We start from the raw sequence: 14,310 nt of genomic DNA on the forward strand, positions 1-14,310 counted from the left end.
CATTTCTGACAAAAAAAAGTTTGTTTCTTGCATCATTTAATTCATTTTTTTAGTTTCCCTTATGTTTCTTTCCTTTACATACAAAAGTAAGTTTTAAACATGTGAGCGTTTTCTTGAACATAAATAGTAAAATAGCATTTACATAGATGTAATCATTTTTCCGAGCATTAAAATGATTTTTGGAATGTCCAATCTTGGTCTCATGGTTTTACATAATTTTTCAACCAATTAAAAATACGTTCATGAAAATCAAAGCATTTATTCATAATTTATAGAAAATATTCGTACTAATCACAAAACAAATCATGATATTTAAAAATAATTAACCTAAAAATATGTTAATGAAGTTTAAAAAAATCATGCAATGTTTAAAAATCAGGTAATTTTGAAAAGCCGGTCATAACATAAAATATAATGTCCATTTTTTAGAAAAAATGTTCAATATGCAGTTGACAAATGATCAAACTTGTATTTAGATAAATGTTCGATGCTTATTGGTAAAAAGTTGAATGTGTATGTAAAAATTATTCAGCATGTTTACAAAAAATGTTCAACGTGTATTCAGAAAAGTTGACAAGTATTTGTAAATAGAAAATAAGAACTAATTAATGATAAAAACAGAAAATAAAATGAGTAGGGAAAACCTCAAAAATGCTAATAGAGAATTGCACAAGAAAACAACATAAAATGGAAAAAAATCAGAACATTACCAAACCAAGTGGAAAGTTCGTATGCATAAGCTTTCAAGAACTAATGGTATTGGGTTGGACCTTTCAGAGGAAAGGTTGTAGGCTAGTCATGCTTTTGTCTCGCATTAAACGAGACATATCACCTAACAAGTAGGGTAGCTTGCGGCATATCCCCCCTCCCCCCCAGTTGGGTCGTCCTTAACCAGGGGTGTCTAGTTTTCTTCTGTTATTTTCCCTTTGTTTCTACTTTTTTAAATGCAATAATGTTCACAAATTTCAACAACTTCCGGATTTCAATAAAAAAATTAGAGTTACTGAAAATGTTCTTGGATAAGGAAAAATGTTCAAGAATTTCAAAACATGTTTACAGATTTCAAATAAGATGCAAATTTTTAAAAATATTTACTAATTTCTAAAAATTAAAGGATTTAAATCAAAAGAGAGAAAATACTACACTTCAAGGAAAACAGACATGAAGAAAAATGAAAGATAAAAAAAAACTTAAAGGAAACAAACAAATAAACCGTTTCAATGAAGGTTCTAAAATTTGAACCTTCCCAAAATCAGTGAGAAGCATACAGTAAAAAGTGCAAAATGGGCCGGCCCTTGTAGCAAAGCCCTTGGGGTGCGCAATTGCGTGGTATTCTCTGTGTTATACGCGGAATAGGAACTGTTATGAATGGGCAAGCTTATATATTACCTTTGGCAAGTTGTACCTTTTCCTCACTCAAGTAGGCAAGCCAAGCAAATACATGACAACAGCGTGAAAAAGAGCTCCTAGTTACCCCTCTATTCGACCCTTAACATGTTGTTTCAGCTCCTAGTTAGCGCTGCACACGCCAGTTTCCTAAGCTGGAGCCCACGCACCGTCGCCCGTGGGCCAGCCCGTTTAGGCGAGCGCTCGCTGGTTCGTTCTGTCGATCGGTAAATCGATCGATTTACCGGTCGCTACCCCTAAAAAAAACCAGTCAGCTGTTGATTCATATATAGAAAAACAGAAAAACCACAAAAACAGAAGAAAAAAAGGTTTATGAATTCACAAATGTGCACGGACTTTGAACAAAAGTTAACGAGTTTTCAAAAAAGTTCACCGAATTTGAGAAAGAGTCCATTGATTTTGATTTTTTATGAAAAAAGTTCGTCAATCTTGAAAAAAGTTCAACGAATTTAATATAAAGTTCATCAAATTTGAAAAAAATCATCAAAATTGAAAAAAGTTCATTGATTTTCAAAAAAGTTCAATGAAGTTTAGAAAGTTCATTGAATTTGAGAAAAGCTCATCGAATTTGAAAAATAACTTCATGGATTTTTGAAAAAAGTTCGTCAAATGTTATAAAAGTTTCTCAAAATTTGAAAAATGTTCATCGATTTTTGTGAAAAATGTTCACTAACCTTGAAGAAAAATTTCATCGATTTAAAATCACGCAATTCAAAAAACAAAATAAATAGAAAAAGAAAAAGAGCAGAAAAAAAGAAAGAAGAAAAAGAGATGCAAACTAGGGAAAGAACAAAAAGGAGTAATAAGTTCCTTTCCATAAGTTAGGGATGGCCCTAGTGGTTAGCGCATTGCGCTGAGAACCTAGATGCCCAGCTTACATGCGTGCAGGCGTCGGTTTGCAGAAACAGAAGAAACCGGCGCTTGCAGCGCCAAATAGGATTTGCCGTCGTTTCGTTTGTTAACAGTACGCGGCGCTCATGTGCCTCTTATTTTGGTCAGCCCATAATGCGTTACATTAGCTTCGGTTTTAGGAAGCTATTAGGCCTTGTACAATAGAAGATGCTTAGAGATGTGCTTAGAGAAATAAACCGAGTATTTCTAAAGTATTAGTGCTTATTTTTATTGGAGAGACGCTTAGAAATAAACCAAATTTTTCTTCAAATTTGTGAACTTATTTCAGATCTATGTTTTCTCAAAAGTCAACAGTCAACCATTGACCGGTCAGCAATTCACGAGTCAACTGTAACCCAAGGGGCCGTTGGAGAAAGCACCAAGCGAGCGACCAATCATGTAGTTTGGCCAACACACACGATGCAAACACGCGAGCGCCGGGTTGGAAAGGCACTGAACAACATGTCTAGAAAAAGAGGCATCAACATATTGTACATACATATACTCCCTCTGTTTCAAAATAGATAATCTAATTTTGTATTAACTTTGTACTAAAGTTGATATAAAGTTGAGTCATCTATTTTGAAACGGAGGGAGTACGTGGGTACCGTGGATCCCATGTTTTCAGTTTACCTTTTCGTATTCTATTTATGGACGAAAAAATGTGCATGCATATCAGATATTTTTTAATGTGTATTTGACTATACTTATATGTATATTAATTTTCTATCATATATTAAAACATTCTCCTGTATTTCAAACATGTTTATTATGTACTAAAAATGCTCTTCGTGTATTTGAAAAATGATCATGTATTTGCAAATGTCCACATTGAATTTTAAAATGTTGAACATGTTTTAAAAAAATCGCAATCTTTAAATAATTCTCAATGTGTACTTAGAAAATCTTTCGACATGTACTTCAAAATTGTTCAACTTATGTTTCAAAAGTGTTCACCGTGTATTTAAAAATAATGTGCAACATGTGTATGAAAAATGTTGACACTGTATTCAGAAGATGTTCACTGTGTCTGAAAAATAATTATCGTACATTCATAAAATGTTCATAACACACCAGAAATATTTGCACATTTTAGAAAAGTCATGAAAACTTTCTCAAATGTTGAAAGTGTGCATAACAAATGTTCACCCTATATTTAAATTTATCTTAATGTGAAATTGAAAATGGTGAACATTATTCTCATACATGTACAACATGTATCTAAAAATGTTTCATCTATATACAAAAACAGTTCGAAATGTATCAAAAAAATCTCACATTTATTTGGAAAATAGCAAAAAATTAATGGGAAAATGAAAAATATAAAATGAAAAATCTGAATGAAAATGATAAAGAAAACACTGTAAAAACAGGAAGGGAAAAAAGCCGGATAAAACCTTCCTAAAACATGACTTACTATGTGCTGCTTAGTGCGAGGCGGCTGGCTTACTCGTCTACATGCCGCCAGTGATGGACGGCTCAGTAGGCGAGGCTCCTTATGCTAACACCACTCGAATTCTTCTTAACTTCTCTTTTCGATATTATTTCTATATTGTATTTATATATTCAAAAACTAAATGTAATTAAGGAATTTAAATACATGAATTTGAAGAAAGTAAACATCATATAAAGAAGTTGTTAGACTAGTTTTAAAAAGGTTGGCAAATTTCAAACAATATATTTCTGATAATGAAAAAAATGTTCCCGCCTTTGAAATAATGTATTCGAAATAGTTGAAAATTATGTATACGATGTAAAAAATGTTTATATAACGTTAAAAATGTTTCACGCCATTAAAAAAAATGTACATGACATTTTTTAAGATATTTATGGGTTCCATAAAAAGTTCTTGATATTAACAAATGTGCTTTACAATGTAAAAATTGTCTGTGCAGGTTATAAAAACATTTGGTACCATTTAAAAAATATTGATGAACTTCTTCTGAATTGACAGAATTCATGAACATATTTTCGTAATCTAGAATAATTTTTGATATTGGTGACGAGTTTTTATAAACTCACGAACAGTTCTTTTGAAAATCATGAACATATTTGAAATTCATGCACATTTTGTGAATTGACAATATTTTTGTGAATACGTGCACATTTTTTCAACGAGCCTGTTTTGGATTCGCAAACATTATTTTTCATAACCAAACATTTTTTTAAAATTCATGAACATTTTTTAAGTATGCGGACATTTGTTTTGTAATTTCCCAATATGTTTCGAAATTTGGAGAGAAATCATAAATTGTTTAAAGAAGAAGTAGAAGAAAAACAGAAAAGAAACAAAAGCAGAAAGCAAATAAATTTTGAAATGACAATAAAACTGGGGCGTCTTGCATAGCACATGTGCAGCCGTGAAGCAAAAAAGAAATGATAAAAAAACTGGAACCTTTCTGGTTTGTACTTTTCTTTATATTTCTGAAATAAATATATTATATTCAAAATATAAAAAGTTAAGGGAATTTAAAATGTCATTATATTCCATGACTTTCAAAACTTCAAGAATTAATTTCAATAAATGTATTCAAAACTGTAATTTGATTAAATTGAAAAATGTGATTTTGAGAAATGTTTAACACAGTGCACACAATTTGTTAGTGTAGTTTTTTTATGTCCTTATAAATAGTTTTAGAAATAAAAAAATAATGTGTTTAGTGATAATGTTTGTGACATTATAGGGAAAAAATAAATATGAAAACATATATGAAAAAAAAAATCTCTGTGTGTAGATAAAATAAACAACGTGTGTACAGTCATGTGTTTAAGAAATGTTAAACATGTACTCCCTCCGTTCCTAAATACTTGTCTTTCTAGGCATTTCAACAAGTGACTACATACGGAGCAAAATGAGTGAATCTACACTCTAAAATATGTCTACATACATCCGTATGTAGTAGTCATTTGAAATGTCTAGAAAGACAAGTATTTAGGAACGGAGGGAGTATAAAGGATGTTACTGATGTATGTGAAAAATTAAAAACATACATGAAAAAATTATACATCAAAACATATATTTGAAGAAAATATTAATTATGTATTTAAAATGTTATGTGTGCATAATTAAATGTTCCTCATGTATGTGAAAAATGTACAATGTGGATAAAACAATAGACACTAAAAATATATATTAAAAAACTTAATCATTAATTTATTAAAAGAATTTAATACGTAAAAAATGTCTCGAATGTATAAAAAAGTGCATTGTGCATGAAAATGTAAACATGTGATGAAAAATAAAATAATTTTTAAAAGCCCGAAAGAACAATAAAAAGGAAAAAATCCAGAGAAAATCCAATTTGTTTTGAAGAAAATGGACAAAAGAACGAATAAACAAAAAGAAATGAGAAGAAAAATAAAAATAAAAAAATGATAGAAAAACCTAGATGTTGGTCATTGCCTTGCTGCATGAAGCAAGCCCTTAAGAACTATCACATCAGCGTGATGAAAGTTCTTTACTCTGTGACAATAAGAGTACGATCAAGATCTCCCACAACCTACTACAACACTCAAGGACGAAGCACATCATCATTCAGCACTACTTGCTTCGTGACCACGTGCTCAAGGAAGACATGTCCATCAATCACGTGAAGACATCAGATCAACTTGTACATATCTTTACAAAGTCTTTGGATGAGAAAAGATTAGTGCATTGTGGTATAAGCTAAATATCTTAGAGTCTTCGAATATTAAGTGAATGGACACACGTCCTAACGTTTATGCAGTATTGATGACTTTAGTGCACAACGCATGAAGTAACGGAATTCTTCAATCAATGAAGAAATACAATCTAAGTGTGAATAAATTAATGAATAATTTGACTTGCAGCTACGATAAAATTGTACATAGTTCGGAGTCATCATATTATTATATGGTGGGTAAAGCCACCACCACTTTCTGGAAATCTTTAGTTGTGATTTTTCATCAGTATTTGCTATTTCTTCAAATGGTGTTATTCTTCACAATGAGCTAATTCCTCGAATTACTATATATCTACATATTGGATTTAATCCTCAATGACATTCACTTATTGCCAATTCTTCAGTTGTCTTTTTCTGCTAAGTGGATGTCTTTGGACCCTACCCCCTTGATACGTCTCCAACGTATCTATAATTTTTGATTGTTCCATGCTGTTATATTATCAATTTTGGATGTTTTATAATCATTTTATATTATTTTTGGTACTAACCTATTGACATAGTGTCAAGTGTCAGTTGTTGTTTTTTGCATATTTTTTACATCGCAGAAAATCAATAGCAAACGGAGTCCAAATGCCATGAAACTTTACAGAGATTTTTTATGGACCAGAAGACACCTAAGGGGCCAAGGCTGTGCCTGGGGGTGCTCCGAGGAGAGCACAACCCACCAGGGCGTGCCAGGAGGCCCAGGCGCGCCCTGGTGGGTTGTGCCCACCTCGGGTGCCCCCCCGGACCGCCTCTTTGCTCTATAAATACCCCAATATTCCAGAAACCCTAGGGGAGTCGACGAAAATCAATTCTAGCCGCCGCAGAGTACAGAACCACCAGATCCAATCTAGACACCATCAGGGATGGGGTTCACCACCTTCATTGGTGCCTCTCCGACGATGCGTGAGTAATTCTTTGTAGATCTTCGGGTCCGTAGTTAGTAGCTAGATGGCTTCCTCTCTCTCGCTTGATTCTCAATACAATGGTCTCTTGGAGATCCATATGATGTAACTTTTTGCGGTGTGTTTGTTGGGATCGGGCGAACTTTGAGTTTATGATCAGATCTATCTTTTTATATCCATGAAAGTATTTGAGTTTCTTTGATATTTTATGCATGATTGCTTATAGCCTCGTATTTCTTCTCCGGTATTTTGGTTTTGTTTGGCCAACTTGATATATTTATCTTGCAATGTGAAGAGGTGCTTTGTAGTGGGTTCGATCTTACGGTGCTTGATCCCAGTGACAGAAGGGGAACCGACACGTATGTATCATTGCTACTAAGGATAGAAAGATGGGGTCTATCTCTACATAGATAGATCTTGTCTACATCATGTCATCATTCTTATTGCATTACTCCGTTTCTCCATGAACTTAATACACTAGATGCATGCTGGATAGTGCTTGATGTGTGGAGTAATAGTAGTAGATGCAGGCAGGAGTCGGTCTACTAATCTTGTACATGATGCCTATATAATGATCATTCCCTGGAAATCATCATGAGCATTTGAAGTTCTATCAATTGTCCAACAGTAATTTATTTACCCACCGTTTGCTATTTTTCTCGAGAGAAGCCACTAGTGAAACCTATGGCCCCGGGTCTCTTTCCCATATTATTTGCCTTCGCGATATATTTTATTTGCCTTTTATTTTCAGATCTATTAAACCAAAAATATAAAAATATCTTGCTGCAATTTATTTTATTTTGCGTTCGATCTATCACTATTTACAACTTTCTCCCGTCAACGCACCAATTTCTGGCACCGCTACCCGAAAGGGATTGATAACCCCTTTAACACGTCGGGTTGCGAGTATTTGTTATTTGTGTGCAGGGGCTGTTTACGTTGTGTTGCTTGGTTCTCCTACTGGTTCAATAACCTTGGTTTCATATCTGAGGGAAATACCTACCGCCGCTGTGCTGCATCATCCCTTCCTCTTTAGGGAAATACCGGTAGCTTCAAGCGACATCACCCCTCTATGCTTACCTTATCTAGTTTATTCCAAACTCTTCATATCTGTTCTATTGACACTGTTCAAATTATTCACTTTGTCCTTGCGAGTCGAAGAATTTGTAAACGAAATATAACAAATTTTCAAAATTTTAAATTGCCAAGGGTTGCCACACAAACTAAATCGCGCGCATTCGACGCATGGATAAGATCGAACACTCGCATGCATGGCACGTGTCAAGATAATGCAAAGAGCTAGGACTTATCCGTCATAACAAATTGGACCCCTCAGTTTTCACTGTGCCTATAAGTACTCATGACCTTAGCCAATAGTACTTTCTACTTCCTTCACTTTCACACCCCTCCGCTCTCGAGCTCAAACCCTAGCGACGCCGCTAAAGATCATCGTCACCGAAGAAGGAGCGCTTCACTGCCGCAATTTCTTTGATGTCATACCCGCATCAGCCACAGACTTCTTCACCTCCGTTGCCGCCATAGTTGTTCTTCATTGTCAAGTTAGGGAACGAAGAACCGATCCGGGTTGCTTCCTTTGCTTCGTGACTTAGTTCATCAAGTTCACCGTTGGGATAATTAAAAGTTACTTTTACTGCCCTGTTTGATCTCTATAGTAAGTTTTCTTCAAGTCATGTTTACTCCACTTAAAATATCTTCAACACAACCCTATACTATCGCCTTGTTGTGATGTTTACTGCCCTGTCTTGCTGTGATTTCATCTGAAACAAAGTTCGCTGCTTGATTCCTCAATTATGCATTTCACAAAATTGTACAACTTTGGAACTAGCGTCAAGAACACTTAGTGAATTTTTCTCACGCCAAATCTGGTCAATTTCTTCAACTGGTTTTACCTTCAAAATCCTCCAAGGTGCATATGAATGTACCTATTTCCCTCGCAACTATATTCTTTCACAAGTACACATGCTTGCACCCGAATCAAATGGTTCTCGTAGTCTAAATTCATTTGTAGAGTTGCTAGAGCAAAATCTTCAAACATCTTCAGATTCTTCTAAGCTCAAACCACTGTTGAAGAAGATGGCATATCAAAATCCTCAGAAAAAAATACCCAGAACGACGGCAAGAAAAAAGAGTTGTTCACGGCATTTGAAATACCTAAAGAAATATTTGATGGCTACTGCACGCCTCCTAAACCCGTAACAAAAACGCAACGAAAATCTAATCTTTAGAAAATCAAGCAGGATTGGGCTAAAGATGAACTATAGCTATCACGAAGAGATATATAATAGCTTTTGTTGTAAAGCCACTAGTGCAAAAGCTTGGCATCGAAAGGCGCCCCCCACCTAAAGAAGGTGTGAGATCAAATTCCACCAGTATCAGGCATGGTAATTTTTTTCCCATTTAGTAGAACAAGCATTTGGACAAGATGAGGAAGAAGGTCGAAAAATAAGTTGCTCGCACTGCTGCAAATCCTTCGACTTTTGAAGCTGGGCAGAGCTTACAACCTCCAAATTAAGACATCGCTACCCAAGAAGAAGGGAACAAAGCTGTCAACGTGCGCAAACACGACACCTGGGATGAAGGACATCCCCTTTGTGGTTCAGCGAGGGGCACTAACACGTTATTGATCGACCTCTAAGACATGATTTTACCCAGGTTTGGGCCTTTTGAAAGCATAAAATCTATGTTATGCTAGTTTATATTCACTGGAGATGATGAACTTGAGATTACAACGATGAACTTTCCTTGCCGGGGGCGAGCCTAGCCAAGGGATGTGCTCTATACGTGGGTGTAAACTCCCTAGGAGTCAAACCCTTATCTACGCAGCATGGTCCTCCTTTTATAGTCACAAGGGGTCACCACAGTAGCTACACAATGTAACGTACACTAGTACAACGAGCTGCTATACAAACAGTTTTTTAACCCCTTTTCGCGACTGCATTTTAAACCGTCGCCTAGTGAGTGTGGGCGATAGGGGATTTAGAGTCATTTTACCAACCAGTCAGAACAAATATTTCTCTGTTAGTGAAATCTATGGCCCCCGGGTCTATTTCCTATCATATTATTTTTCAGATCTATTGATCCAAAAATACCTTGCTGCACTTTTTCTTTACTTATTTTTTTTTGTGTTTTTGCTAGATCTATTTATCCAATCTCATACAATTTAAAATATCTCAATACCGAGGAGGGATTGACAATCCCTCTTACGTGTTGGGTTGCAAGTTTTTGTTGTGTTGCTTGGTTCTCCTACTGGTTTGTTAACCTTGGTTTCATAACTAAGGGAAATACTTATCGTTGATGTGCTACATCATCCTCTCCTCTCAGGGAATTACCAACGCAGATACAACCAATCAGCTGCATGCAACCTCGGTCGTTTGTTTGCTTGATGCTGTCGTCGGTCGATGATGTCTACTACGCAACTTTATTCTTGTAGACTCGTGTTGGGACTCCAAGCGCAAAGTTTTGTAGGACAGTAGCAATTTTCCCTCAAGTGGATGACCTAAGGTTTATCAATCTGTGGAAGGCGTAGGATGAATATGGTCTTTCTCAAACAACCCTGCAACCAAATAACAAAAAGTTTCTTGTGTCCCCAACAAACCAAATACAATGGTAAATTGTATAGGTGCACTAATTCGGCGAAGAGATGGTGATACAAGTGTAGTAATGATAGTAGACATTGATTTTTGTAATAGAAACAATAAAAAATAGCAAGGTAGCAAGTAACAAGTCAGTACAAACGGTATTGCAGTGCTTGAAAATGAGGACTAAGGTTCATACTTTCGCTAGTGCAATCTCTCAGCAATGCTAATATAATTGGATCATATAACCATCCCTCAATGTGCGATGAAGAATCAATCCAAAGTTCTTATGTAGCGGAGAACATAAGAAGGAATTGTTTGTAGGGTATGAAACCACCTCAAAGTTATCCTTTCCGATCGATCTATCGAGCTATCCTTATAAGTGTCACAAACAACCCAAGAGTTCATACTAAAATAACACCATATGATACACATCAACCAACTCTAATGTGCATCAACCCCTATGCATAGATTACCCCTATGATCACCTCGGGAATCCGTGAGTTGAGTGCCAAAATATATATCAAGTGAATCAATATGATATCCCATTGTCACCACAGGTATTCATAGCAAGACATACATCAAGTGCTCTCAAATCCATCAAAGTATTCAATCCGATAATAACAAAATCTCAAAGGGAAAAATCAATTCACCACAACAAGGTAGAGAGGGAGAAACACCATATGGTCCAACTATATTAAGAAAGCTTGCGATACATCAAGATCGTGCCAAATCAAGAACACGAGAGAGAGAGAGATCAAACACATACCTACTAGTACAAACCCTCAGCCCCGAGGGTGGACTACTCCCTCCTCATCATGGTGGCCGCCGAGATGATGAAGATGGCCTCCGGTGATGATTTCCCCCTCCGGCAGGGTGCCAGAACAGTGTCCAGATTGGTTTTTTGTGGCTATAGAGGCTTGCGGCGGTGGAACTTCTGATCTAGAGTTATTTTCGTGGGTTTCTGAATATATAGGCTTTTTTGCGTCGGTTTCACGCGAAGATGGGCCTCAGGGGGCCCACTACCCACCAGGGTGCGCTACGGAGGTGGCACGCCCTGGTGCCTTGTGGGCAGTAGGGGCCCCCCTCCGGTGGTTCTTTGCTCTGGTATTTTTCTTTTCTTCCAAAAAAATCGTCAAAAAGTTTCGTGCAATTCCGAGAACTTTCATTACTGCAAAAAAACAACACCCCGGTAGTTCTGCCGAAAACAACGTTAGTCCGGGTTAGTTCCATTCAAATCATACCAAAACCATATAAAATTGTTGTAAACATGGCATGAATACTTCATAAATTATAGATACATCGGAGACATATCAGCCTCCCCCAAACTTAATTCCTGCTCGTCCTCGAGTAGGTAAATGATAAAAGAAATAGTTTCTGAAGTGTGAATGCTAGCATAGTGTATAAGTTTGATCAATAATAATTTCAATCACTTTTCCTAGCATCATAAGAGCAACTCTTTCTCATAAAACTCATCATGATAAAGTAGCAATCAATTCACATGTTACGGTTCAAACAATGCCTTCTCTTGAAACTTAACAACCTATATTCTTAGTCACCAAACAATTGCAATTCAACTTATTTTCAACAAAGTCTAAGTAAGAGCTCCACATTTACTAAATCATCATATAGTCTTATATGATTGCTAGTACTCAAAGCATATTTTTAGAAAAAATGGCATCCATCGAACACAGAGAAAGATAGGGGCTTAATGTTTTACCTCCCAACTCATTTATCATAGAGATAATTGTCAACAATAATAATTCATGATCAAATATATTTGACTAGCCATATGTGCCTAGATCTTTCCCCACCACATGATGCTTGCCAACTAGAGAATAATTGAGGTTGAAATGAGAATGCATACTATTGACTCTTGCATAAAAGTAAATACTGAAAAGTAAAAGATAGGCCCTTCGCAGAGGGAAGCAGAGGTTGTCATGCACTTTTTATTTTCGAATGCACAATCTCTTAATGCAAAGGAACGTCATGTCATATTGCCCCTTATGATAGCAACCTTTATTATGCAGTCCGTCACTTTTATTACTTTGCCATCACAAGTTTGTACAGCGCTTATTTTCCCTTACAATAAAAGATCAAACATATTTAGGAGCAATTTTTATTGCTTTGTGCACCGATGACAACTTACTTTAAGGATCGTATTCAATTCATAGGTAGGTATGGTGGACACTCATGGCAAGGAATTGGATTTAAGGGTTTTTGGATGCACAAGTAGTATCTCTACTTAGTACGAATTTTTGGCTAGCAAAAGATCCTAAACAAACACCACATGTTCGAGGATACATAACAATATAACTTCTATGCAAATATACACAACCATAACTCATTGCGTTGTCTTGCTTGTACAACTTCAACTATTTTTCTCAAGTTTGAAAATAATTGATGGGTATTCACAATCATAGAAGATGTCTGAGGGAGTCCTGGATTAAGGGGTCCTCGGATGGTCGGACTATGTGACATGGGCCGGACTGATGGGCCGTGAAGATATAAGACAGAAGGCCTTCCCCCGTGTCCGGATGGGACTCTCCTTTACGTAGACGACAAGTTTGGCGATCGGATGTGTAGTTTCCTTTCTCTATAAACCGACTCTGTACAACTCTAGCCCCCTCCGGTGTCTATATAAACCGGAGGGTTTAGTCCGTACATGCTATCACAAATCATATATGCTAGACATCTAGGGTTTAGCCATTACGATCTCGAGGTAGATTAACTCTTGTAACCTCTATACTTATCAAAGTCAATCAAGCAGGAAGTAGGGTATTACCTCCATTAAGAGGGCCCAAACCTAGGTAAACATCATGTCCCCTGCCTCCTGTTACCTTCGATCCTCAGACGCACAGTTCGGGACCTCCTACTGAGATCGGCTGGTTTTGACACCAACATTGGTGCTTTCATTGAGAGTTCCTCTATGTCATCAATAGAAGGATCGATGGCTCGCCTTGTAATCAATGAAAAAATCACCTCTGGAAGGACCCTAGTCCCTGGGTAGATCCTCCAGCTTGGTAGTTTTAGCATGGGTGCCCGCTCGTCCATTAAGCCAAAGGTGGTCCCCCAAATCGCCAAAAATCTTCTCCGCATCAGCCTTGAACACTCCGATAAGATGGATCCGGCAGATGTCTCGTCTTTAAACGAACTGCTAGATCGCATCACCGCCCTGGGGGTCGCAACAGACTATGATCAGATTGGGCTTAAACCCGATCAGAGGGAAATTAGGTCCCCACCGATCACCAATCTGGTATCGGTTGTGGAGGAACAAGCCAAAGATAGTTCTCCCCCTATGCTGAGAACAAGCTATGTTCGGATCTCCGAGCCCTGTGAGCCGGATACCCATCTTCGGGAAGAGACCCTCCGTCCTCCGAACATAGAACCAGGCATTGAGACTGAAAACTCCCAGGACACTCCGGATCCTGGGCCAGTGACCTCAGAAATTCTTCAAACTCCGGATTCCACAGTGGGTTAGGGTTCGAATTTAAGCCCACCCATGCACCACAAGCAATACTCCCCAAGCAATTCCGGTCCCCCGGACAAATGCGGCCTAATGTATGTGCGACAGCAACCTCAGAAAACAGTCCATCACTTTTGGGCCAGATTCCTCCTTGTTAAAAACAAGATTAAAGATTGTTGCGACGATGATGCGGTCTCAGTATTTTGCCGCAACTGTGCGGACAAGGGGATCCTCAATGCCCTCAACCGACGCTGCATACTACACTTTGCAGATTTAGCACACATTGTACAAAAGTATTGTGCAATGGAAAGCGCCTGGAAAGCCCAGACAGCATGATGGGAACCTCCCACCTTTAAGCC

Source organism: Triticum dicoccoides, chromosome 5A, assembly GCF_002162155.2.
Source record: "Triticum dicoccoides isolate Atlit2015 ecotype Zavitan chromosome 5A, WEW_v2.0, whole genome shotgun sequence".
NCBI classification, from domain to species: Eukaryota; Viridiplantae; Streptophyta; class Magnoliopsida; order Poales; family Poaceae; genus Triticum; species Triticum dicoccoides.